Source organism: Oryx dammah, unplaced genomic scaffold (genome assembly GCF_014754425.2).
Source record: "Oryx dammah isolate SB20612 unplaced genomic scaffold, SCBI_Odam_1.1 HiC_scaffold_16, whole genome shotgun sequence".
NCBI lineage: Eukaryota > Metazoa > Chordata > Mammalia > Artiodactyla > Bovidae > Oryx > Oryx dammah.
The window spans coordinates 15,485,052-15,511,858 of NW_024070200.1; the positions used below are offsets into that span (position 1 = coordinate 15,485,052).

Sequence of the window (26,807 nt, forward strand, 5' to 3'; positions counted from 1 at the left end):
GTATTGAGACTTGTATCCATAAGAAGTAACCCTACCTATTCAGCTAAAATGTTCTGAAACTTTCTCTAAGAGATGGGATAATGGAAATACTATACATATGGATCATTAGCAATTTGACTCTTAGAATTGTTTCCACTCCAGTTTCTACTGTATTGCAGGATCAATAATCAAGCAATCTTCTTTCCGCTGGAAAGAAATGAAACATGATGACTTAAATTTTTAAAAATGTTTGAATCTTTGAGAGTTGTTTTGCATTTAGAGAGTGGTTTAGAAAACCACTAAGTCTTTTGAAGCTAAAGCAGAATGATAAGAATTATTTTAAAAAATGAAAAAAATAGAAATTTTCAAGATGTATATTTTAAAATTTCAGTATGTGATAATATTTATTTCATTTACTTCTGGTGGGAATGTAAATTGCTACCATATTTTACAGAGGGTCATAAATAATTAGGTATAGTACCATGCAAAAAGTCAAGATATTATATACAAAGTCTCAGTTATTAAAACAATAGGAAAATTAAAATTTTTAAGAAGAAAGTATGTCAAAATATAAATAGTGATTATTCTCAGGAAGTAGGGAATGGATTATTGAGTGGGGGGGAAAAAACAACTCAGAATGTGAGAGCTGTGAATTTCAGTTTTAATTGGGGGCTTGTTGGGGACAGGAGACAGCTTCTCAGCTTCTGAGGAAGAGTCAGTATATATATGATTTTTTTTTTTCCTTTTTTTGGCCTGAGAATCAAATACACATCGTGGTAAAAAGTTATTGCTAGTCACAAGAATCATGTATCTCAGTTAATATTTTTAATGCTTATCAACATATGGAAGATGCAAGAATCTGGGACCAATGAAATTCTTCCTTAGATATAAATTCTATCTAGGGGTCATATATACAAAGCAGATATATCCTACTTTATCCTGAACTCCTTTCAGGGTGTACTTGTACAGAGATTGCAGTGGCTAATGACTTGATCTTTGTGGAAACAAATGGTGGGCCACTTTTTTTGTTTACAGGATGTAGATGAGGAACAATAATTTTCCTTCTATCCTATGGTTTTGGCTGAGAGTCCCTGTAATTAAATGACAGATTAACATGAGCAAAACAAACAGAAGTTTAATAACATTTATACCTCCTGTATGGGCTTCACAAATGATTCAGTGAAGAATCTGCCTGCCAATGCAGTAGATGCTGGTTTCATCCCTGGGTCAGGAAGATGCTCTGGAGTAGAGAGTGGCAACCTGCTCCAGTATTTTTTCCTAGAATATTCCATGGGCAGAAGAGACTGGTGGACTGCAGTCCATGGGATCGCAAGAGTTGAGCACAACTGAGTCACTTATCACACACACGCATACCTCCTGTACATAAAGGAGACACCCAGGAAGACCGAGTAACTCCCTGAAGTGGCCCAAGTCACCACCTTAAACACCATTTTCAGGCAAAAGTAAAATAAAGATGTTAGGGTAGGGAGAGGCTGGTTATGGGAAATTACTAGGAAAAGCAAAAATGATAAATGGTATGATTATTATGCAGATTTATGTGACTTCTCCATTGATAAGAGTTTCTAGAGATTATTCATTCTCCTCCTCCTGGTATAGAGAGGGAGATACCGTTACAAATGGCAATTTCCCTTATAAGTGTAAATTTCTCTTGTAAAAGGGTAACTCCTATTACATTTTCAGAGCTTCTCTTTGTTTGCTGTTTCTTAAATAACCAACTATATTCCTTATGCCAAAAAGGTATATTGTGAAGGTGGCGAATTCTGCTCAGTCTTCACGGGTAAGCTTATACTTTTTAACGTGCTGTGTGCTCAGTTGCTAGGGCGTGTCCAACTCTTTGTGACCCCCATGAACTGTAGCCCACCAGGCTCCTTTGTCCATGGGATTCTCTAGGCAAGAATACTAGAGTGGGTTGCCATTTCTTACTCTGGGGGATCTTCCCCACCCAGGGATTGAACCCACATCTTTTATGTCTTCTGCATTGCAGATGGATTCTTTACTCATTGAGCCACCTGGGAAGTCCCATACTTTTTTATACTTTTTAAAAATATGTATTTAAAATAGGTTTGTTTTTTTAAAAAACACATTTTCCAAGTGTTAAGCTAAGCATGAATAATTTTTTTTCAGCTAGTTCATTTATTAAAGAGAAATGCATCAAATTGCTCACTGTAAGGGGCATGCAATCATTTGGACCAATGGTTTATGCCCTCTTGGATAATGGGAGTACACTAACTTTGGAAAGAGCATTTCTGAGAAGGCACTTTTCCTCTCCTCTTCATCGATTCCAACTGCACTGCCCAGGGTACTGGCATTGGGTGGTGGGAGTTGGTGAGATTGTCTGTGGTGCCCTTAGAGTAGGGCCTCCTTGGCCTCAGAAGGCAAAATCGTCCTCAGAAGCAGGATTGCAGGGAAAAACTCAGAACACTTGATTTTACTCCCCAGGTGGCCCTGGTTTCCTCAAGTTGTACAACTTGTTCATCTCCAGGAAAGCTTGTCCCCAATGCCCTTAGGGAGTTTTCAGATGTGTGCATTTAATCTGGGTGTAAAATTACTTGATTCAGTTCAACATTTACCAAACCTTAACTATGTAGCTATCTGGTGCTAGGGATACATAGATGGGAAGACTGGGTTTAGCATGTATAATTTTTATATATGAAAAAAACAGTCCAAACTTAAAAAAAATTATTTAATATGTATTTTTGGTTGCACTGGGTCTTCCTTGCTGTGTGTGGGCTTTCTCTAGTTGCTGTGAAAGGGGCTATTCTTTAGTTGCAATGCACGGGGCTTCTCACTGCAGTGGCTTCTGTTGTTGGAGAGCACAGTCTCGAGGGTGTGTGGGCTTCAGTAGTTGCCATCACATGAGCTTAGTTGCCCCATGGCATATGGAATCTTTTCAGACCATGGATGGAACCTACGTCCCCCTGCATTGGCAGGCTGATTCTTAACCACTAGACCACAAGGAAAGCCCCAAACATTTTTGTTTTTTTTTTTAATGAGGGATGGTGACTTCAACAAATGATATTTTTAGGAAGAGTGGCATAAAAGAGATTACAGCATAATACTAAATATTCCCTGAAGCTACGTATTGGCTCAGGTAGGATAAATTTTAAATAAATTCATATTTATGGCTAAATGAAAAGTGCAATTTAATATTTAAAATTTCTTGAGCAGAACAAGGGTAAAGTTCAGGGAATTATGCTGTCTGGTTATTATTTCACTGTAGGAAATTTCCCTGTTCCTTTCTTTCCCTTTCTCTTCTCTTTCCTTTCCTTACATATTTGTCGAGCACTGACAATTGTGGGTGGCACTGTATTAGGTGCAGAGGATATAAAAAGAGTAAACAGTCCCTGTCTTTAAGGCGTTTGCAATTAAGGGTATAAACATTCTTGAAAATTTAACTGCTTTTGTAGAAAATAAACTCAAAGAGATTTAAAAGGAGACAAGCCTTTTGTAACAGCACACATTCAAGTTTAATTATTAAGAATCTCAGAAGCAAGAATACAACTGCGTTCTTTGTCTAAAGTACTTAAGAGAGGCTTTACAATCTATTAGCTCAACTAGGAGAGCTGTCAAGTTGCTGGAATGAAACAGGTAATCTTGTTTCTTCCTGAATTATGGAGACAGCAAGTGGGATTGGAAGACCACAGGGGACACATCTTTGAAACTGTGTCTCTGATGTCACATTAACAACCACTTTCCTTTTCCTTCTGAAGTGAAAATAAAGCTAAAACAGTAGAAAAGGGGGAAATAATAAAAACAGATTTATAGTCACTCTATATCATGTAATTCAATAATTTCAGGAAGATATTTGAAGAATTTCTTTGTCTAGTACATATTTATTTTTTCCAAGTCAAGAGAGTTTAGCAACATGACAACATAATGAGCAGTTCAAAAACACTCTTAGGTGACCAGTTTGCAATCAAAGCATACTTTATGAATTCCTATTATTATTCCCCCTTGCTTTATGGAAAAAATAAAATAAAACTTCTGTCTCATTCTGTTTAGAGGATTTCCTTACTCAACAGCATGCCCTTTCAGCAGTTCATTTCTATAACATCAACTGCCGATGCTAATTGCAGAAGCATCATGCATAGGCATTGAGGGAGACCTCAGGGATAACATCTTTATCTTTAAGTTTTATAGAACCCAAGACTGCTTTTATCTTTTAATTCTCTCTGCAGCAGCTGCACTTATCTTTCAGGAACAGATTTGAAATGTGAGGAAAATGTTAACAAATTTGCGAGTATGTAACCTTTCCTTTCCAATATCATTAAGGATTAGGATGAGTGACTCATTTCTTTATATGATCCTTATGCAATTGTGGTCATTACTGATCCCTTAATTATAGCTATTAGATGCCATGAAATTTCAAAGCCCTTTGCAACCTTCCTATTATTTGCAAACCAAGTCTTTTATTTCAGGGATACCAATATTACTGTTTCAGTGTTCAAGCATATTTCTTTAATAGGTAAATTTTGTATCCTTTTACTTATAAAGGAAGATAATATTAATGAGGAATATCTCAAATGATCTCCCCACTCCCATGACCCTCACAAAATATTCATCTTTAATTAATAACAAATAATGTAAAGAAATATACATTTCTAAAATTAAATGCCTAGAAATCAAAGTCTGCTTTAGATACAGAAAAAATCATTGATATGCCTGACTGAAAATTACCATTTTTTATTCATTCAGATAGCAGATATGTTGTTGAACTCAAATTCATGTGCCCAATGTATAGTGAGGCCAAAAAAATGTTGGGGTATGGAGCAGAGAAAGGTTTATTGCAAGGGCCAAACAAGACATATGGGTGGCTCATTCTTAAAAGGCCCAAACACCCTGGTAAATTTCAGATAAGGGTTTTTAAAGGCAAGTTGAAAGAGAGAGTCACAGGGTGTGTGATCAGCTGGTGTACAATGCTCTGGTTGAAGGACAGTGAGGTAACAAGGTGTTGTCACAAGGGTTAATTAACATCAATTGTCAGGCTCCAGACAGTCTGGGGGCTGTGTGTTCACAGTTGTCTTGCAGTTTATTTCTACCATTTGGTGGGATATTCAGTATCTGCAAAACAACTCAGGAGTGGGCATCAGACACTGTTATCTATGTCCTGTAGAAAGACTAAAGATTCTATGATTTTGCTATATGGCTCTTCTATTGTTTAAATTGTCACCAGTTCTCTTGGCCCAACTGATGATATTTTTTGTTACTAAATTTCACGTTTCTTCTGTCATTAATTCTTGAGCCAGTTTGTGAGACTCAGGTGAGGCCTGGGAGACTAAAGTTTTTTTCTACAATCAAGAGGCAGGTAGCAAACAAGGGGTGGAGTCTGTCATGGGAAGGTCCCAGTAGGGTCCTGCTCAGTTACAGTAATAATAATGGTAACAGTAATGACAGCTGACATTTATTTTATACTTACTCTGTGACAGACATCATGCTGCCTTGGAATATTTCACTCATTCACACAGTAATTGTAGAATCCCCATTTTATAAATGAGGTCTAAAACAGGTAGAAACTGACATAACTAAGATTTGAACTTTTGTCTTCTAGAACCAGCTGCTTCTGCCTCCGCACAAACATTAGTCACTATAGTATGATTTGTTCATTGTTTACCTTACTATTAGATGCCCATGAGGAATAATGCAAACTGATTTATTTTGGATGTTTCAGAGATATATTTCACATGATCCTGATTTTCTTTTGTCTGTCCCCCAAACTGTTACTTTATTTTCTATCCATAAGGTCTAATGCATTTTTTTGTGATTTTTATTTTCTTCTGAGAGCATGATTGCTTATTTCTGTATTCCTTGTATAAGCACAGTTACTTCTGGCAAACAGAAGACATTTAGTGAATATTTACTGACTGAGTAGATTTGCATATAATTTTTATTTAAAAAATGGATCAAACTATGTATATAATTTTGCTAAAATTTATTATCCATTAACAGTTTCAGAACACCAATTAGTAACATTATCCTAAGTCCAAAAGTTCACTTTGGTACATTAAGTAACTGATTAATTATTTGAGAAATGGCATTACTAGGTCAAAGGGTTTATACATTTTCAAGTTGAGGTAGACACTGATAAAATTCCCAAAATGTACAATTTACATTGTCATCAAAGAAGTAGAGGTAGAATAAAAGCATGATTGGATAAAACATAGATTTGATTTACTGCTACAACAGATTACTACAAAATTCTGAACAAGTCACCTAACTATGTGTAAGAGTTTCTTGATAAGATCTTGGATGGAGATTTCATTGCCTGTTGTAATTACAATTCAGAAGGAGCCACCAGATGTATAAAAAACACTCAAAATTTAAAAATAAGAAAACAAACCATTCAATTCAAAGTAGAAAAAATATCTGAACAGAGATTTTAGTAGAAAAGATATAAAGATGACAAATGAGCATATGAAAACATGCTCAGTGTAATTTGTCACTAGGAAAACAAAAATTAAAATCACAGTGAGATAGTTAAAACAAAACAAAAAGCTGACATTAGCAATTCCTGATGAAGATTCAAGGGATTAGATCTGATAGAGTGCCTGAAGAACTATGGACCGAGGTTCATGACCTTGTCTGGCAGGGATGCAGACCATCCCAAGAAAAAGAAATGCAAAAAGGCCAAATGGTTGTCTGAGGAGGCCTTACAAACAGCTGTGAAAAGAAGAGAAGCAAAAGGCAAAGGACAAAATGAAAGATATACCCATTTGAATGCAGAGTTCCAAAGAATTGCAAGGAGAGATAAGAAGGCCTTCCTCAGTGATCAATGCAAAGAAATAGAGGAAAACAATAGAATGGGAAAGACTAGAGATCTCTTCAAGAAAATCAGAGATACCAAGGGAATATTTCATGCAAAGATGGGCTCAATAAAGGACAGAAATTGTATGGACCTAACAGTAGCAGAAGATACTAAGAAAAGGTGGCAAGAATACACAGAAGAACTGTACAAAAAAGAGCTTCACAACCTAGATAATCACGATGGTGTGATAACTCACCTAGAGCCAGACATCCTGGAATGTGAAGTCAAGTGGGCCTTAGGAAGCATCACTACGAACAAAGCTACTGGAGGTGATGGAATTTCAGTTGAGCTATTTCAAATCCTAAAAGATGATGCTGTGAAAGTGCTGCACTCAACATGCCAGCAAACTTGGAAAACTCAGCGGTGGCCACAGGACTGGCAAAGGTCAGTTTTCACTCCCATCTCAAAGAAAGGCAATGCCAAAGAATGCTCCAACTACTGCACAATTGCACTCATCTCACATGCTGGTAAAGTAATGCTCAAAATTCTCCAAGCCAGGCTTCAGCAATACGTGAACCGTGAACTTCCAGATGTTCAAGCTGGTTTTAGAAAAGGTAGAGGAACCAGAGATCAAATTGCCAACATTTGCTGGATCATCAAAAAAGCAAGAGAGTTTCAGAAAAACATCTACTTCTGCTTTATTGACTACACCAAAGCGTTTGACTCTGTGGATCACAACAAACTGTGGAAAAGAGATGGGAATACCAGACCACCTGACCTGCCTCTTGAGAAATCTGTATGCAGGTCAGGAAGCAACAGTTAGAACTGGACATGGAACAACACTGGTTCCAAATTGGAAAAGGAGTACGTCAAGGCTGAATATTGTCACCCTGCTTATTTAACTTCTATGCAGAGTACATCATGAGAAATGCTGGGCTAGATGGAGCACAAGCTGGAATCAAGATTGCCAGGAGAAAAATCAATAATATCAGATATGCGGATGGCACCATCCTTATGGCATAAAGTGAAGAAGAACTAAACAGCCTCTTGATGAAAGTGAAAGTGGGAAATTAAAAAGTTGCCTTAAAACTCAACATTCTGAAAACCAAGATCATGGAATCTGACCCTATCACTTCATGGCAAGTAGATGGGGAAACAGTGGAAACAGTGACAAACTTTATTTTTGGGGGCTCCAAAATCACTGCAGATGGTGACTGTACTCATGAAATTAAAAGACACTTGCTCCTTGTAAGAAAAGCTATGACCAACCTAGACAGCATATTGAAAAACAGAGACATTACTTTACCAAGAAAGGTCCATCTAGTCAAAGCTATGGTTTTTCCAGTAGACAAGTATGGATGTGAGAGTTGGGCCATAAAGAAAGCTGAGTCCCAAAGAATTGATGCTTTTGAACTGTGGTGTTGGACAAGCCTCTTGAGAGTCCCTTGGACAGCAAGGATATCCAACCAGTCCATCCAAAATGAAATCAGTCCTAAATATTCATTGGAAGGAGTGATGCTGAAGCTGAAACTCCAATATTTTGGCCACCTGATGTGAAGAACTGACTCATTGGAAAAGACCCTGATACTGGGCAAGACTGAAGGTGAGAGAAGGGGATGAGAGAAGATGAGATGGTTGAATGGCTTTACCAACTCAATGGACATGAATTTGAGTAAATCCCAGGAGTAGGTGTAGGACAAGGAAGCCTGCCGTGCTGCAGTTCATGGGGTCACAAAGAGTCAGACACGACTGAATGACTGAACCGAACTGATGAGGATGTGAGACAATTGGAATGCTTCTTAATTGCTGATGCAAAATTGGTGCAACTACTTTGGAAAACAGTTGGGCAGTTTACTATGCAGTTAAATGTATTTGTGCAATAGTAGTGAATAGCAATCACACTACTATTTCCACAAGAGACACATAGTTTGTATGTACATCAAAATCTAAGAGTAAATGTTTATAGCAGCATTATTTATAATTGCCCCAAACAGAGATAATTAATATCCTTCACCATGGGAATGGATAAACCAACTATGATATATTCATACAATAAAGTAATGCTCATCAATAAAATGAAACAAACTATTGATACAAACCAGTAATATAGATAAATCTCAAATGAATTATGCTGAGCAAAGCAGTCAGTCACAAAAGACTATTGTATGATTTATTTTCTTGCCTCCCTCCCATGTATAGATATGAGATAAAGTTATTTTTAAGGCTGGATAAGAAAATGTTTTCATATAAAATTCTCTCTGCCCATTTGGGCCACTAACTCTTTTTAGTGTGCATTGTGCATCTCCATTATACATTAACTAGACCTCCTTAGAAGATGCAAGAATATCTCCTCAACCAAAAAGAGCGATTTTCTTCTGGTGTCAGCAAGGTAACTCCTTAAGAGACAAGATTCCTTTCTAAATCCTGTCAGGAGTCATGATGACCCACTGCTTGCCTTGTATGTGCAGATCTGGACCATGTAAACTGTCAGTCTGTTACTTTGATGTGTGACCCTTTGTCTCGAAAACATGTACAGCTGTGCTTTGACTTCTATCCAGCAGAACAGTCCTCAGAGCTTTCTGAAAGACTATCTGGTGGGCTTTAACCCTCAGATCGGCTCAAATAAATTTCTCTATTTCTTTCTTAGGTTGACTTAATTAATTTTTCATCAAAAACATAAACATTCTGGAAAAGGTAAAGCTAAAAGCACAGAAAAGAAATCAGAAGGTTCTAGGGATTGGGAGTGTGTGAGGTGTTGACCACAAAGGGGCAATGTAGAAAAATTTTCTTCGACTAATAGACTTGTTCTATATTTTAATCATGGTGATCTAAGATTTTATCCATTCATTAAAACTCATAGACTTCTATACCAAAAAAAAGCAAATTTATTGTATATAAATTAATAAAAAAGACATAAAATTTCAAACAAATAAAAAATAGAGGAGTTTCAGAAGCGAATTTTGACACCTGCAAGGCATTGAGAAGGCATGGTGAAGTCTGGTGTGTGCAGGTGTGTGTGTGTATTTTTATTGTTAATATTATTATCGCTACCATTGCCTATAGTTTCCAGATTACCTTAGGTAACAAGAGATGATTAGTCTTGTTTTCCTCACTATTGTGTTCAGTTAAGACCCAGAGACAAAGTCATTTAATAATTGCTAGATTTCGATTTTGTTTCTGGGAGAGTTTGTCTTGAATTATTACCCTTCTCATTTTATAAAGATGCTCATATGGATTGACTCATAAAGTCTTCCAACTTACTTTGGGATCAGAATCTTAAATAGATCTAGCTTATTTATTTTCCCACTGAATCAATTTCCCTGTTTTAGCAAGGTTATATATTAATATAACTCCAAATGTATTCAGTTCATTTCAGTTTAGTTCAGTCGCTCAGTCGTGTCCGACTCTTTGCGACCCCATGAATCGCAGCACGCCAGGCCTCCCTGTCCATCACCAACTCCCGGAATTGACTCAGACTCACGTCCATCGAGTCGGTGATGCCATCCAGCCAACTCATCCTCTGTTGTCCCCTTCTCCTCCTGCCCCCAATCCCTCCCAGCATCAGAGTCTTTTCCAATGAGTCAATTCTTTGCATGAGGTGGCCAAAGTACTGGAGCTTCAGCTTTAGCATCATTCTTTCCAAAGAAATCCTAGGGCTGATCTCCTTCAGAATGGACTGGTTGGATCTCCTTGCAGTCCAAGGGACTCTCAAGAGTCTTCTCCAACACCACAGTTCAAAAGTATCAATTCTTCAGTGCTCAGCTTTCTTCACAGTCCAACTCTCACATCCATACATGACCACAGGAAAAACCATAGCCTTGACTAGACGGACTTTAGTCGGCAAAGTAATGTCTCTGCTTTTGAATATGCTATCTAGGTTGGTCATAACTTTTCTTCCAAGGAGTAAGCGTCTTTTAATTTCATGGCTGCAGTCACCATCTGCAGTGATTTTGGAGCCCCCAAAAGTAAAGTCTGACACTGTTCCCCTGTATCCCCATCTATTTCCCATGAAGTGATGGGACTGGATGCCATGATCTTCGTTTTCTGAATGTTGAGCTTTAAGCCAATTTTTTCACTCTCCTCTTTCACTTTCATCAAGAGGCTTTTGAGTTCCTCTTCACTTTCTGCCATAAGGGTGGTGTCATCTGCATATCTGAGGTTATTGATATTTCTCCTGGCAATCTTGATTCCAGCTTGTGCTTCATCCAGCCCAGTGTTTCTCATGATGTACTCTGCATAGAAGTTAAATAAGCAGGGTGACAATATACAGCCTTGACGTATTTCTTTTCCTACTTGGAACCAGTCTGTTGCTCCATGTCCAGTTCTAACTGTTGCTTCCTGACCTGCATACATATTTCTCAAGAGACAGGTCAGGTGGTCTGGTATTCCCATCTCTTTCAGAATTTTCCACAGTTTATTGTGATCCACACAGTCAAAGGCTTTGGCATAGTCAATAAAGCAGAAATAGATGTTTTTCTGGAACTCTCTTGCTTTCTCCATGATCCAGCAGATGTTGGCAATTTGATCTCTGGTTCCTCTGCCTTTTCTAAAACCAGCTTGAACATCAGGAAGTTCTCAGTTCATGTATTGCTGAAGCCTGGCTTGGAGAATTTTGAGCATTACTTACTAGCATGTGAGATGAGTGCAATAGTACGGTAGTTTGAGCATTCTTTGGCATTGCCTTTCTTTGGGATTGGAATGAAAACTGACCTTTGCCAGTCCTGTGGCCACTGCTGAGTTTTCCAAATTTGCTGGCATATTGAGTGCAGCACTTTCAGAGTATCATCTTTCAGGATTTGAAATAGCTCCACTGGAATTCCATCACCTCCACTAGCTTTGTTCATAGTGATGCTTTCTAAGGCCCACTTGACTTCATATTCCAGGATGTCTGGCTCTAGATTAGTGATCATATCATCATGATTATCTGGATCGTGAAGATCTTTTTTGTACAGTTCTTCTGTGTATTCTTGCCACCTCTTCTTAATATCTTCTGCTATTGTTAGGTCCATACCATTTCTGTCCTTTATTGAGCCCATCTTTGCATGAAATGTTCCCTTGGTATCTCTAATTTTCTTGAAGAGATCTCTAGTCTTTCCCATTCTGTTGTTTTCCTCTGTTTTTTTTTTTTTTTTGCATTGATCGCTGAAGAAAGCTTTCTTATCTCTTCTTGCTATTCTTTGGAACTCTGCATTTAGATGCTTATATCTTTCCTTTTCTCCTTTGCTTTTTGCCTCTCTTCTTTTCACAGCTATTTGTAAGGCCTCCCCAGACAGCCATTTGGCTTTTTTGCTTTTCTTTCCATGGGGATGGTCTTGATCCCTGTCTCCTGTACAATGTCAGGAACCTCATCCATAGTTCATCAGGCACTCTATCTATCAGATCTAGGCCCTTAAATCTATTTCTCACTTCCACTGTATAATCATAAGGGATTTGATTTAGGTCATACTTGAATGGTCTAGTGGTTTAAGTGTATTAATGTTACTCAAAGCTTCAGTCTATGGGAATCTTAGATATTTTGTATTTCTTGTCATATACTTTTGAAAGTTAAAATTATCCTTAAGTTATAAAAAGACAAGGTTATCTAACTATAGTATTAATAAAATTGTATCTAGAAATCCTTTTATATTCCTCTGAAGAAAATACACTTTTAAGTTAATTACCATTTTATGTAGATCAAGTTAAACTTGATCAATTCATGTAAGGAAACTGTTAGAAGTAAGACCATGCATGCATCACTCTAATGTTTCTTACTTAGCTTTTGATTTTTGATTTGAATTTATATTTTGAAGTGTCATATGACACGTTTAAACTGTGGAGTTTTATCAAAGTTGACTGAAAGGTTTACCAAAACCAGATTTTATTTAGGTGAATGTCTGCTCATCATATGAAATGATAAGAGCCTGTTTTGGTGTGCAAATTGAGAAAGCATTCTTGAGATAGAGACTCAGTTCAGGTGTTACTACAGCTAGACAAAATACTTCCCTGGGCATTTATTAAATGCCCAGATACTGTAGAGAGGCCAAACCTCCATAAAGGAATGGAAGAATGGGAAGAAACTCATTCAGTGTCATTAATGTTTAGGATAATACTGAGGTGACAGTGAAGGAAGAAGGGTGAAAATAGCATCACCAAAAGTGATGCTATTTTCCCCCTTAGAAAATATTTTCCCTGTAGAAGCATTTTAGTAATTATTGTTCCATTGCAATTTTGCTTTTTTGCCTTTATTTTCCAGTTAAGAAATGAAATGTAATGATAGTTCTTTTTTAAAAAATAAACAGTTTGAAGAGGTTTTAAGCTGTGACATTGAGTCAGTTATTAAATCTCAAGTGTTACTGAAAAATAAAGAGATTTATCCCTCAAACTGAGCTTCCCTGTGGCTCAGTTGGTAAAGAATCTGCCTGCAATGCCAGAGACCTGGATTCAATCCCTGGGTTGGGAAGATCTCCTGGAGAAGGGAATAGCAACCCACTCTAGTATTCTTGCCTGGAGAATCCCCATGGGCCTAGGAGCCTGGCAGGCTACAGTCTATGGAGTTGCAAAGAGTTAGACACGACTAAGCACCTAAGCACATTCCTCAAATTGTACTTATTTCAATCATAGTTATTCCAACAGCTTGGATTATTTTACTTAATTTTTAGTTCAGTTTAGTTCAGTCACTCAGTCACATCTGACTCTTTGAGACCCCATGGACTGCAGCATGCCAGGCTTCCCTGTCCATCACCAACTCTTGAAGCTTGCTCAAACTCATGTCCATCAAGTCAATGATACTATCCAAACATCTCATCCTCTGTCATCCCCTTCTCTTCCTGCCTTCAGTCTTTTCCAGCATCAGGGTCTTTGCCAATGAATCATCTCTTCTCATCAGGTAGCCAAAGTATAGGAGCTTCAGCATATAGTATATCAAATAAATGAATGATCCAAAATAGCAAGAAGATATAGTATAGACCCTCTTTGTTGGCATGAGGATTACCTAAAGGACATACCTTGTCAACATGATTTGATCAAGGAATTGTGAAAGTATATCCCTGGTCACCCAAAGACCACCTAATATGGCACAAGAAAGCACAAAATCAAATGACATCTGGTTTCTAATGAGTGGACCGTGGACCAAAACTGACTTCTGTGGTATATACAAAATTTCCTACATTCTGAAAAGCTTTCCAGCCTCTTTTTACTTATATTTAGCAAGTTTTAAATTTATTAGCGTAGCTCTAGCTATGCTGAGAAGGGGAAAAAAAAAAAAAAAAAAAAAGAAACTCTTAACCTCAGTGTCTTTAAATAACAACAGCAAGTTGTAGTTTGAGTAGCTGTCCCATGCAGCTCCTTTCCAGGTAGGGACTATGAGGCCCAAACATTTCCACCTTGAATTTAGTTACCTGTTCTTCATGTCCTTGGGCTAGAAGCAATGTATCCCTTAGTACTCACATTCGCCATAGAGAATTAGGGTTAGGGTTAGGTGAGAATGTTCATATGATGATCTCTAGATGCAGGGAGGCTGGGAAGTGAAGCTTAGCTGTGCTTGAAAGAATATGAAATAACTGGGTGAATAAATAGCATTGTCTCTGTTAATTGTTTAGTCACTATGTTTGACTTTTTGTGACCCTATGGACTGTAACCTGTGAGTCTCCTCTGTCCATGGAATTTTCCAGGCAAGAATACTGGAGTGGGTTTCCATTTCTCCTTGAGGGCATCTTCTCAACCCAGGGATTGGACCTGGGATTGAACCCACGTTTCATTGACAGATGGGTTCTTTACTGCTAAGCTTCCTGGAAGCTAACTTCAGTTCAATCACTCAGTCAAGTACGACTCTTTGAGACCCCATAGACTGCAGCACGCCAGGCTTCCCTGTCCATCACTAACTCCCAGAGCTTGCTCAAACTCATGTCCATCCAGTCGGTGATGCCATCCAACCATCTCATCCTCTGTTGTCCCCTTCTCCTCCTGCCTTCAATCCTTCCCGGCATCAGGGTCATTTCCAATGAGTCAGTTCTTCTCACCAGGTGGCAAAAGTATAACAGCTTCAGCTTCAGCTTCAGCATCAGTCCTACCAATGAATATTCAGGACTGATCTCCTTCAGAATGGACTGGTTGGATCTTCTTGCAGTCCAAGGGACTCTCAAGAGTCTTCTCCAACACCACAGTTCAAAAGCATCAATTCTCTGGCACTCAGTTTTCTTTTTAGTCCAACTCTCACATCCATACATGAATACGGGAAAAACCATAGCTTTGACTAGAGGGACCCTTGTTTTTGTTGGCAAAGTAATGTCTCTACTTTTTAATATGTCTAGGTTGGTCATAGCTTTTCTTCCAAGGAGCAGGCATCTTTTAATTTCATGGCTGCAGTTAACATCTGAAGTTATTTTGGAGCCCAAGAAAATAAAGTCTGTCACTGTTTCCCCATCTATTTGCCATGAAGAGATGGGACTGTATGCCATCAGTTCAGTTCAGTTCAGTCACTCAATCGTGTCCGACTCTGCGACCCCATGAATCGCAGCATGCCAGGCCTCCCTGTCCATCACCAACTCGTGGAGTTCACTCAGATTCATGTCCATCGAGTCAGTGATGCCATCCAGCCATCTCATTCTCTGTTGTTCCCTTCTCCTGCCACCAAACCATCCCAGCATCAAAGTCTTTTCCAATGAGTCAACTCTTTGCATGAGGTGGCCAAAGTACTGGAGTTTCAGCTTTAGTATCATTCCTTCCAAAGAAAACCCAGGGTTGATCTCCTTCAGAATGGACTGGTTGGATCTCCTTGCAGTCCAAGAGACTCTCAAGAGTCTTCTCCAACACCACAGTTCAAAAGCATCAATTCTTCAGCACTCAGCCTTCTTCACAGTCCAACTCTCACATCCATCCATGACCACTGGAAAAACCATAGCCTTGACTAGACAGACCTTAGTCGGCAAAGTAATGTCTCTGCTTTTGAGTATGCTATCTAGGTTGGTCATAACTTTTCTTCCAAGGAGTAAGCGTCTTTTAATTTCATGGCTGCAGTCACCATCTGCAGTGATTTGGGAGCCCCCCAAAATAAAGCCTGACACTGTTTCCACTGTTTCCCCATCTATTTCCCATGAAGTGATGGGACCGGATGCCATGATCTTCATTTTCTGAATGTTGAGCTTTAGGCCAACTTTTTCACTCTCTTCTTTCACTTTCAACAAGAGGCTTTTTAGTTCCTCTTCACTTTCTGCCATAAGGGTGGTGTCATCTGCATGTCTGAGGTGACTGATATTTCTCCTGGCAATCTTGATTCCAGCTTGTTTCTTCCAGCCCGGCTATTCTCATGATGTACTCTGCATAGAAGTTAAATAAGCAGGGTGACAATATACAGCCTTGACATACTCCTTTTCCTACTTGGAACCAGTCTGTTGTTCCATGTCCAGTTCTAACTGTTGCTTCCTGACCTGCATACAGATTTCACAAGAGGCAGGTTAGGTGGTCTGATCTTCCCGACTCTTTCAGAATTTTCCACAGTTTATTGTGATCCACACAGTCAAAGGCTTTGGCATAGTCAATCAAGCAGAAATAGATGTTTTTCTGGAACTCTCTTGCTTTCTCCATGATTCAGAGGATGTTGGCAATTTGATCTCTGGTTCCTCTGCCTTTTCTAAAACCAGCTTGAACATCAGGAATTTCACAGTTCACATATTGCTGAAGCCTGGCCTGGAGAATTTTGAGCATTACTTTACTAGCATGTGAGATGAGGGCAATTGTGTGGTAGTTTGAGCATTCTTTTGCATTGCCTTTCTTTGGAATTGGAATGAAAACTGACCTTTGCCAGTCCTGTGGCCACTGCTGAGTTTTCCAAATTTGCTGGCATATTGGGTACAGCACTTTCACAGCATCATCTTTCAGGATTTGAAATAGCTCCATTGGAATTCTATCACCTCCACTAGCTTTGTTCATAGGGATGCTTTCTAAGGCCCACTTGACTTCACATTCCAGGATGTCTGGCTGTAGATGAGTGATCACACCATCATGATTATCCGGGTCATGAAGATCTTTTTGTACAGTTCTTCTGTGTATTCTTGCCACCTCTTCTTAATATCTTCTGCTTCTGTTAGGTCCAAACCATTTCTGTCCTTTATCGAGCCCATCTTTGCATGAAATGTTCCCTTGGTATCTCTAATTTTCCTGAAGAGAGCTCTAGTCTTTCCCATTCTGTTCTTTTCCTCTATTTCTTTGCATTGATTGCTGAGGAAGGCTTTCTTATCTCTTCTTGCTATTCTTTGGAACTCTGCATTCCAGATGCTTATATCTTTCCTTTTCTCCTTTGCTTTTCGCCTCTTTTCTTTTCACAGCTATTTGTAAGGCCTCCCCAGACAGCCATTTTGCTTTTTTGGCTTTCTTTTCCATTGGATGGTCTTGATCCCTGTCTCCTGTACAATGTCAGGAACCTCATCCATAGTTCATCAGGCACTCTGTCTATCAGATCTAGGCCCTTAAATCTATTTCTCACTTCCACTGTAGAATCATAAGGGATTTGATTTAGTCCATACCTGAATGGTCTAGCGGTTTTCCCTATTTTCTTCAATTTGAGTCTGGATTTGGTAATAAGGAGTTCATGATCTGAGCCACAGTCAGCTCCTGGTCTTGGTTTTGTTGACTGTATAGAGCTTCTCCATCTTTGGCTGCAGAGAATGTAATCAATCTGATTTCGGTGTTGACCATCTGTTGATGTCCATATGTAGAGTCTTCTCTTGTGTTGTTGGAAGAGGGTGTTTGCTATGACCAGTGCATTTTCCTGGCAAAACTCTATTAGTCTTTGCCCTGCTTCATTCCACATTCCAAGGCCAAATTTGCCTATTACTCCAGGTGTTTCTTGACTTCCTCCTTTTGCATTCCAGTCCCCTATAATGAAAAGGACATTGTTTTCGGGTGTTAGTTCTCAAAGGTCTTGAAGGTCTTCATAAAACCATTCTTCTTCAGTTTCTTCAGTGTTACTGGCTGGGGCATAGACTTGGATAACTGTGATACTGAATGGTTTGCCTTGGAGATGAACAGAGATCATTCTGTCATTTTTGAGATTGCATCCAAGTACTGCATTTCGGACTCTTGTTGACCATGAGGGCTACTCCCTTTCTTCTGAGGGATTCCTGCTCGCAGTAGTAGATATAATGGTCATCTGAGTTAAATTCACCCATTCCAGTCCATTTTAGTTCGCTGATTTCTAGAATGTCGACATTCACTCTTGCCATCTCTTGTTTGACCACTTCCAATTTGCCTTGATTCATGGACCTAACATTCCAGGTTCCTATGCAATATTGCTTTTTACAGCATCGGACCTTGCTTCTATCACCAGTCACATCCACAACTGGGTATTGTTTTTGCTTTGGCTCCATCCCTTCATTCTTTCTGGAGTTATTTCCCCACTGATCTCCATTAGCATATTGGGCACCTAATCACCTGGGGAGTTCCTCTTTTGATATCCTATCATTTTGCCTTTTCATACTGTTCATGGGGTTCTCAAGGCAAGAATACTGAAGTGGCTTGCCATTCTCTTCTCCAGTGGACGACATTCTGTCAGACCTCTCCACCTCAGGGGCTACATATCAAACAACATCTTTGACTTCCTTACAGAATTAAAACCCTCAACAAATGGAAGATGCTGGCATTCTTCACTTCAGGCAAGACCACCTGAGGGCAGGTTAAAGGACCAGAGAAGCTCATCAAGTGACTTCTTGACACATGGTTAAAGGAATGTAGGACCATGTTGTTGCTGTTCAGTGACCAGGTGACTTAAGGGTGGCAAATTTTCCTACAAAATTCAAAAAACATTCAACATTCAAAAAACTAAGACTTTTTTTTTAATAGTGATAAATAACTCTAACAATATTAGAACCTCTAAAGGTAGGGAACATATTTATTTTCATCTTTATCTTTAAACTCTGGGAGGGTATCTGGCCTATTATTAGAGATTCAATAACTGTCTACTAGGTTCATAAATGAATTAGAGGATGAATAAACAAAATAGTAAATAGATTTAATACAAATGAAGATATTCTATGGTGTCACAGAAATTAACATTCACATCTCTTTTATATAGGCACACTATTTTTCAGGGTTTATTTTCTTTTTAGAAATAATATAGATTATATGATATATTAACAATTAAGTATCTCAGATATACTGTTAATCAGAACTCATGTGTTCCTTCCTAATTGATTTCACGACTCAATCCTAAATTATCCATGGTGAAAAGGTACTGGATTTAAGACAAAGGTGTCTGAAATTCTACAACCAAATTTTAGCTCTGAAACTATTCTTAGAAAACAGTGGTTGGACATTAAAAAATCAAGCCATTTAACTTATCTCATTTTTCAAAATAAATAAATCTGTTTATCGTAATAGGAATGAGAAGATGCCGTGAACATTTTTTAAATATGTGGCTTAATTCCCAGATGATGCTGTTATGATGCCGTTAAAGTGCTGCACTCAATATGTCAGCAAATTTGGAAAATAGTAGTGGCCACAGGACTGCAAAAGGTCAGTCTTCATTCCAATTCCAAAGAAAGGCAATACCAAAGAATTTTCAAAGTACTGCACAATTGCACTCATCTCACACACTAGCAAAAAAATGCTCAAAATTCTCCAAGCAAGGCTTCAACAGTAAATGAACCGAGAACTTCCAGAGGTTGAACGTGGATTAAGAAGAGGCAGAGGAACCACAGATCAAATTGCCAACATCTGCTGGATCATAGAAAAAGCAAGAGAGTTTCAGAAAAACACACACTTCTGCTTTATTGACTATACCAAAGATTTTGACTATGTGGATCACACAGAATGGAAAATTCTTAAAGAGATGGGAATACCAGACCACCTTACCTGCCTTCTGAGAAATTTTTATGCAGGTTAAGAAGCAACAGTTAGAACTGGACATGGAACAAATTGGGTTTGGATGGCAACAAACAGTCTGGTTCCAAATTGGGAAAGGAGTATGTCAAGGCTGTATATTGTCACCCTGCTTATTTAACTTATATGCCAAGTACATCATGCAAAATGCCAGATTGAATGAAGCACAAGCTGGAATCAAGATTGCCAGAAGAAATATCAATAACCTCAGATATGCAGATGATACCATCCTCATGGCAGAAAGTGAAGCCTCTTGATGAAATTGAAAGAGGAGAGTGAAAAAGTTGGCTTAAAGCTCAACACCTATGGTGGATTCATGTCAATGTATGGCAAAACCAATACAGAATTGTAAAGTAAAATAAAAAATTAATTAATTAATTAAAAAAAAAAAAAGCTCAACATTCAAAAAACTAAGACCATGGTGGCGGTGCACAGGCACAGGAGGGCCTAGAGGAGTCATCCCACGTTGAAGGTCAGGAGGGGCAGCGGTGAGGAGATACCCCTCATTCAAGGTAAGGAGCAGCGGCTGCACTTTGCTGGAACAGCTGTGAAGAAATACCCCACGCCCAAGGTAAGAGAAACCCAAGTAAGATAGTAGGTGTTGCAAGAGGGCATCAGAGGGCAGACACACTGAAACCATACTCACAGAAAACTAGTCAATCTAATCACACAAGGACCACAGCCTAGTCTAACTCAGTGAAACTAAGCCATGCGGGTCATGGTGGAGAGGTCTGACAGAACGTGGTCCACTGGAGAAGGGAATGGCAAGCCACTTCGGTATTCTAACCTGACAACCCCACGAACAGTATGAAAAGGCAAAATCACTGCGGATGGTGACTGCAGAAATTAAATTAAAAGACACTTGCTCCTTTGAAGAAAAGTTATGACACATGTAGACAGCATATTAAAAAGCAGAGATATTACTTTTTACCGACAAAGTTACATCTAGTCAAAGTTATGGTTTTTCCAGTAGTCACGTAGAGATGTGAGAGCTGGATCATAAAGAAGACCGAGTACCAAAGAAAAGACTGAGTACCAAAGAAATGATGCTTTCAAACTGTGGTGTCGGACAGCAAGGAGATCAAGCCAGTCAATCCTAAAAGAAATCTATCCCGAATAATCACTGAAGGACTGATGCTGAAACTGAAGCTCCAACACTTTGGCCACCTGATGGGAAAAGCCAACTATTGGAAAAGACCCTGATGCTGGAAAAGATTGAGGGCAGGAGGAGAAGGGGGCAACAAAGGATGAGTTGGTTGGATGGCATCCCCTAGTCAATGGACATGAGTTTGAGCAAACTCAGGGAGATAGTGAAGACAGGAAAGCCTGGTGTGCTGCAGTCCATGGGGTTGCAAAGAGTGGGACCCAGCTGAATGACTGGAGAACAACTTTCCTTGTCTGAAAACAGGCAGTGTTTCTGCACTGTTTTGTTCCCTTAGAGTCATTAATTGCTGAGACCTGTTCAAGGACAAGCATTGTGACCATCTTTAGATTACAAAATGGCTTAGACCAAAAATGTCTTCTCATATCTAGATAGCTTTGCTTTGTCCTCTTTCTCTGGGGACCTTAAGAAATACATGTCACCCCCAAATTTAAAGATGCTTAATAAAGAAAAGAAGTGAATGGCTAATACAACCTGATTTCAAGGTTTATTGTAAAGCTACAACATCAAGACTGGGATATTGGCATAAAGTTAAGCAAATCAGTGGAATTTAAGGAGTCTAGAAATAGTCTCATAAATATGAAAAGTTGATAGTTGACAAAAACACAAAGGCAATCAACTGGAGACAGGATCATTTCTTTCAAGAAGTAGCCTGGAATAATTGGATACTTCTGTGCCAAAAACAAGTCTAATCTTAAACTTGCATTATATAAAATATTAATACAAAGTGAATTATAGACCCAAATATAAAATCTAAAACCATAACACTTTTAAGAAAGCAAATCAGTTAGACTAGACGATTTGGACTTTTTTTTTCATTCTGCAACTCCATGTGTTTTTCTGAAGTACCTGGAAGGAGGGAAAATGTACTTATTTTAGCTAGAGAAGGTAATAATAATTTAAAAAAAAAGAATCTGAAAACACTTGAGCAAAACTTGTTCTAAATTGTAGTCTTGTTTAAGACCCTCTGTATTTACATTCAAATATAACCTCTAAGGGGGAACATTCATTTTGATAGTGCCCAAGATAGGACCTTGCAAATAGTTGGCAGTTAATGAACACATTTCTTGGATAAAGTGAAAAATTCTAGAGACAATGTCAAAGAAAAATTATGCAGGACAGAGTTAAACAGGAAAGAAAGGTGTTATTCAAGGCTGTTGCAACAGGGTAGAGAGATTTAACCCAACCCTGGGAAACAGAGGCCAGCGGATTTTTAAGCCCTTTGCTGAGCTGATGGAAAAGTATTGGAGGACTTCAGAGGAGGTTGTTCAGTGTGTTAGGCCATCTGTGTTTGCTAAGGGTACTTATCAAAAAAGACTTCTATCTTCCCACGAAGACTGGGAGTTAGGATCCCTGTCTTTCTTGATGATAAATTGCAAAGGGATGATTCCCAGGTTCTTGAGAAAGACATTCTTGAGTTAAGGAGAAAATTTATATCTCAAAGGGACAGATAAATACTTTATGATGGAAAGCCTTCTAACGTACTTGCTCTAAGGGAAGTCGGGAGTTTATAGTCTAAACAGGGCTTATGTTAGGGGCTTCCCTAGTAGCTCAGCTGGTAAAGAATTTGCCTGCAATGTAGGAGACCCTGGTTTGATTCCTGGGTTGGGAAGATCCACTGGAGAAGGGAAAGGCTACCCATTCCAGTATTCTGCCTGGAGAATTCCATGGACTGTATAGTTCATGGGGTCACAAAGAGTCAGACACGACTGAGTGACTTTCACTTACCTTACTTATCATCATGATACAAAGCAATAACTTAATAACTTACAGGAAGGGTCTGTGATGTCTGTTTATATGAAAATACGTGCAATTCTATTTGTTTTAAGGAGAAATACTGTAGCATACTACAGTAAGTTCTATTTGAGTCTCATTATTGTGATTTTTGATGATTTGGTTTTGTGATAATGATTCTTTTCTGGACAGCTAAATGGGCTTGTTTTGGTCTTTTTAATATATCTAACTTTAATCATTAACACAGTTGGCTTTACTAGAATAGATTTAAAAATTATCAAATATTTTGTGCATTTTTAATGTATAAAATTACAAGCTACATGTTAATTTCAAATTGTCATGCCACATTTTGCTAAATTACCATGTTGAAATTATATATTTGAAAAGATTTAAGTTTTGCTTATTCTTCTAACATAGGGTAGTAAACCACAGTGCAAATTACTTTTAAGAAAAGTGTTCAATTTTTGGAAATTTTTGCATTAATTAGGTGTTGGCTAAAAAAAAGGGTGCACGACCTAAAACTTAAGAGTTGTGTTCTATTTAGCAGAGATACTGAGGACTTAAGCTCGGGAAAGGAGTCTCAGATAGCCCTGAGGGACTATTCTGAAGAGGTGAGGGAAGAGCCAGAATATACAGGAGTTTTGCTAAAAGAATAAATAAGCAAATAAAACAGGTAGTCAGAACATGGAAAGATTACTGTTAAAGAAACATCAGACATCTCAAGTTCATGAATTTAGTACCTTATGATGCATGAGAGATGCAAGTTTCTAAACTCATTGAAATCATTCCTTTGATTTTCACCTGAACCATCTAGAGCTAATATCCTCCTTTCTCCAAACTGAATTCCCTTGGATGGTGGGGGCTGTTGCAGTGGCCAGTGGCTTGATGGTTGTAACATCTATTGTTTATTGGTGTAACAGGCAACATTCTTTGTCCGGCCTAGGTAAATTTAAGAATTAAGCTATGTAGCTAATTAGAGACAATGCTAATACATAATTATACCTTTGTTGTATTATATACAACTGTTGTAACTACAGAGGTTTCAAGGATTTTTAAAAGAAAAATGTAGATAGAGAAAAAGCTGATTTTTATTCAAATACGGTACTTATGGTAATAGTGATTTAGAATGAAGCAGAGACACCCAAGGCAGTCACCTGAATAACTAAGAATTATTCCCAAACTCTGTAAAATGCTAGAGAATTTTACTGAAAAGGTTGGTGATGGGATAAATATTTATCATTTTCTGAGTTCAGTTTCTGCAAGAGTTCATGGGTTCAGTTTGGAATTCTCTTCCACAAGGAAAAAGAAGCTGCTCTGGTGAATTTGTCAGGCGATTGTATGCTCCTCGGTTTTCATCTCATCACAACAAAGATTTGGAGTGATGGACATTAAAGCCCCCTTGGTGTGTCACAGCTCTCGGGTCTCGAACGGACCGTGTTATAGCTCTTAGACAAATCAGTGTTACAGCTCAGTGTTACAGCTCTATTTTATTTAGAAGATAGCAGGAAAATCCATCTTCGAGGCGTGAGGGTACATCGATCCAAAGACGTGAAGAGATGAGCACCCCAGCGTGTGTTGGGGGGAGAGAGCGAGAGAGCCCTTTGGCTCCTCTTTTTATATGTTTTTTTCTCCCTCCTGGGCCTACCCTATGCAAATTGGGCTTAGTCAGGAGTGCTGTTCTACCTGAAGTCCTCACTCAGGTCCTTGGACCTTCATTTGACCTTCCACTGTTCTATTTTCATGGGCTTTTCTCTTTCTTGTCTTTTAGCCACCGCCATTTTGGACTCTTTTTCCCTGTTCTAACTACCTAACAAATTGAAGGATGAGGACATAATACAAGTATTACTGCTTTCATATTCACTTTGCTACAAATTGAAGATAGAATCTGTGAGTAGCAGGATCCAGGGACAATTTTATCCTTGCCACTGCCAATGCTCAGAGATAGCAGAACCCCTCTCTATCCACTATGACCCACCTCTGGCTCAAACTTCCAGTCACTGTGGAAAATATGCTGGTGCAAAAGTCAAACTGGGCAAGCAAGCTGAGTGATATGTTGACATGGCTGCCTTCATGAAGTCTGAATAAGGAGCTGACTTCATCTTCTCTCAGTTGCTTATGAAAATGTTGCAGGAGCCCATAGATCATCTTGGAGGGTTGTCTCAAGTGCTGAGAAAATGAGGGAAGGTTCCAATAGCTTGAGAAAACAGAGAGAAAGGCGACAGTGAGCTCTGAGATCTGCAAGTGATTTACTGTCTCTTTTGAACAACAACAACAAAAAACCTTCATCCCTAGTGTTTCACAAGCCCAGACAAAGTCATTTACTTGAAAATGAAAGGAGACTACTACTGTTACTTGGTTCAGGTTACTGGTGGTGACAACAAGAAAGGATTATGGATCAGTCACAGCAAGCCTACCAAGAAGCTTTTCAAGTCAGAAAAAGAAAATGCAACCAAAAACATCCTATTGTATTGGGTCTGGGCTGTAAATTCTCTATGTTCCATTGTGCAATTCTGAACTTCCTGGAGAAAGCCTGCTCTCTTGCAAAAAGAGCTATTTTCCCCTACAGTTTTATTGAAATATAATTGACATATTACACTCTATGTTAAGGTGTACAACATGAAGTTTTGAAAAATGTATATGCTGCAAAATGATTACCACAATAAGCTGAGCTAACATTTATCACCTCACATAGTTACACTTTTCTTCCTTGTGATGAGAACTTTTAAGATTTACTCTCTTACAACGTTCAAATACACAATACAATATTAACTATAGTCATCATGTTGTAGATTAGACAACGTTAGAAAATAAATATATGTTATTTATCTTATAACTGGAGGTTTGTACTGTTTAACCATCTTTACTCAATTACTCTCCCCCCAGGAACCACAAGTCCGACTCTGTTTCTATGAATTTATTTTAATTTCACATGTAAGTGAGATATATGTATATAAAGATATATATATATATATACAAATATATATATATATGTTCTTTCTCAGTCTGACTTATTTCCCTAGCACAATGCCCTCAAGGTCCATCCATATTGTTGCAAATGGTAGAATTTCCCTCTTTTTAATGGCTGAATACTATTGTATCATATATGTATGCCTTATTTTCTTTGTATATTAATCTGTTGATAGATTGTCAGCTTTTGATGATGCCATTGCTGAACTTCATACATTTAAGAATCACACAAAGATAGCATGGTAACATGCTAGGCATGCCTAACATGAGAGGCTTGAGAGATAACTTGACATTCTGAACACTGGATGCCCAAGTGTTGAAACAGGAGAAGGAGGGGCAGATTACCCAGCCTCCCAACTCATCTATCGCATTTTGAAATTTACACATTTGTTATCCATGCTGCTGCTGCTGCTAAGTCGCTTCAGTCGTGTCTGACTCTGTGCGACCCCGTAGACAGCAGCCCACCAGGCTCCCCCGTCCCTGGGATTCTCCAGGCAAGAACACTGGAGTGGGTTGCCATTTCCTTCTCCAGTGCATGAAAGTGAAAAGTGAAAGTGAAGTCGCTCAGTCGTGTCCGACTCTGTGCGACCCCATGGACTGCAGCCCACCAGGCTCCTCCGTCCATGGGATTTTCCAGGCAAAAGTACTGGAGTGGGGTGCCATTGCCTACTGCCCCACAAATAGATTTTTTTTTGACAAGTGTATATTAATTTTATTTCAATTTCTATTAAGTTTATTGTTTAATGTTAGGGGAATAGAGTCAGTTAATATTTAGACATTTACCTGTTCTTTCTTTCTCTTTCTTATTTTTAAATTTTACATTCAGACCTGATTTGCTTTTCTATTTATTCAGCTCTTATTTTAACAAGGTATTTTATCTTGATTTAATAAGGTTTTGTTGTTTCTTCATATAGGTTTTGAACCTTTATCACATTTTCCTAAGTATTTTTTCTTTTGGCTATTATCAATTAGATTTTTAAAATTGAGATATAACTGACATTAAACATTAGTTTCAAGGTGTACAACATAGCAATTTGATATGTGTATATATTGTAAAACATGTATCACAATTAATCTAGCAGACATCCCTCACCATATATAGTTTTTTTTTTTTCTTGTGTTGAGAACTTGTACTCTCTTAGTAATTTTCAAGGACACAATACAGGCATATCTTGGAGTTTTTGTTGGCTCAGTTCCAGACCACAACAACAAAGGGAACATTACAATATAGTGATGTGAAGAACTGACTCCTTGGAAAAGACCCTGATGCTGGGAAAGATTGAAGGCAGGAGGAGAAGGGGACGACAGAGAATGAGGTGATTGGATGGAATCACCAACTCAGTGAATGAC

General features: G+C 38.5%; 1 pseudogene; it reads left to right on the forward strand.

Annotated features, from left to right (window-relative positions):
* Positions 1 to 26,378, forward strand: part of LOC120875313 — a 168,853-nt pseudogene extending 142,475 nt beyond the window's left edge.
* The last annotated feature ends 429 nt before the right edge of the window (positions 26,379 to 26,807 follow it).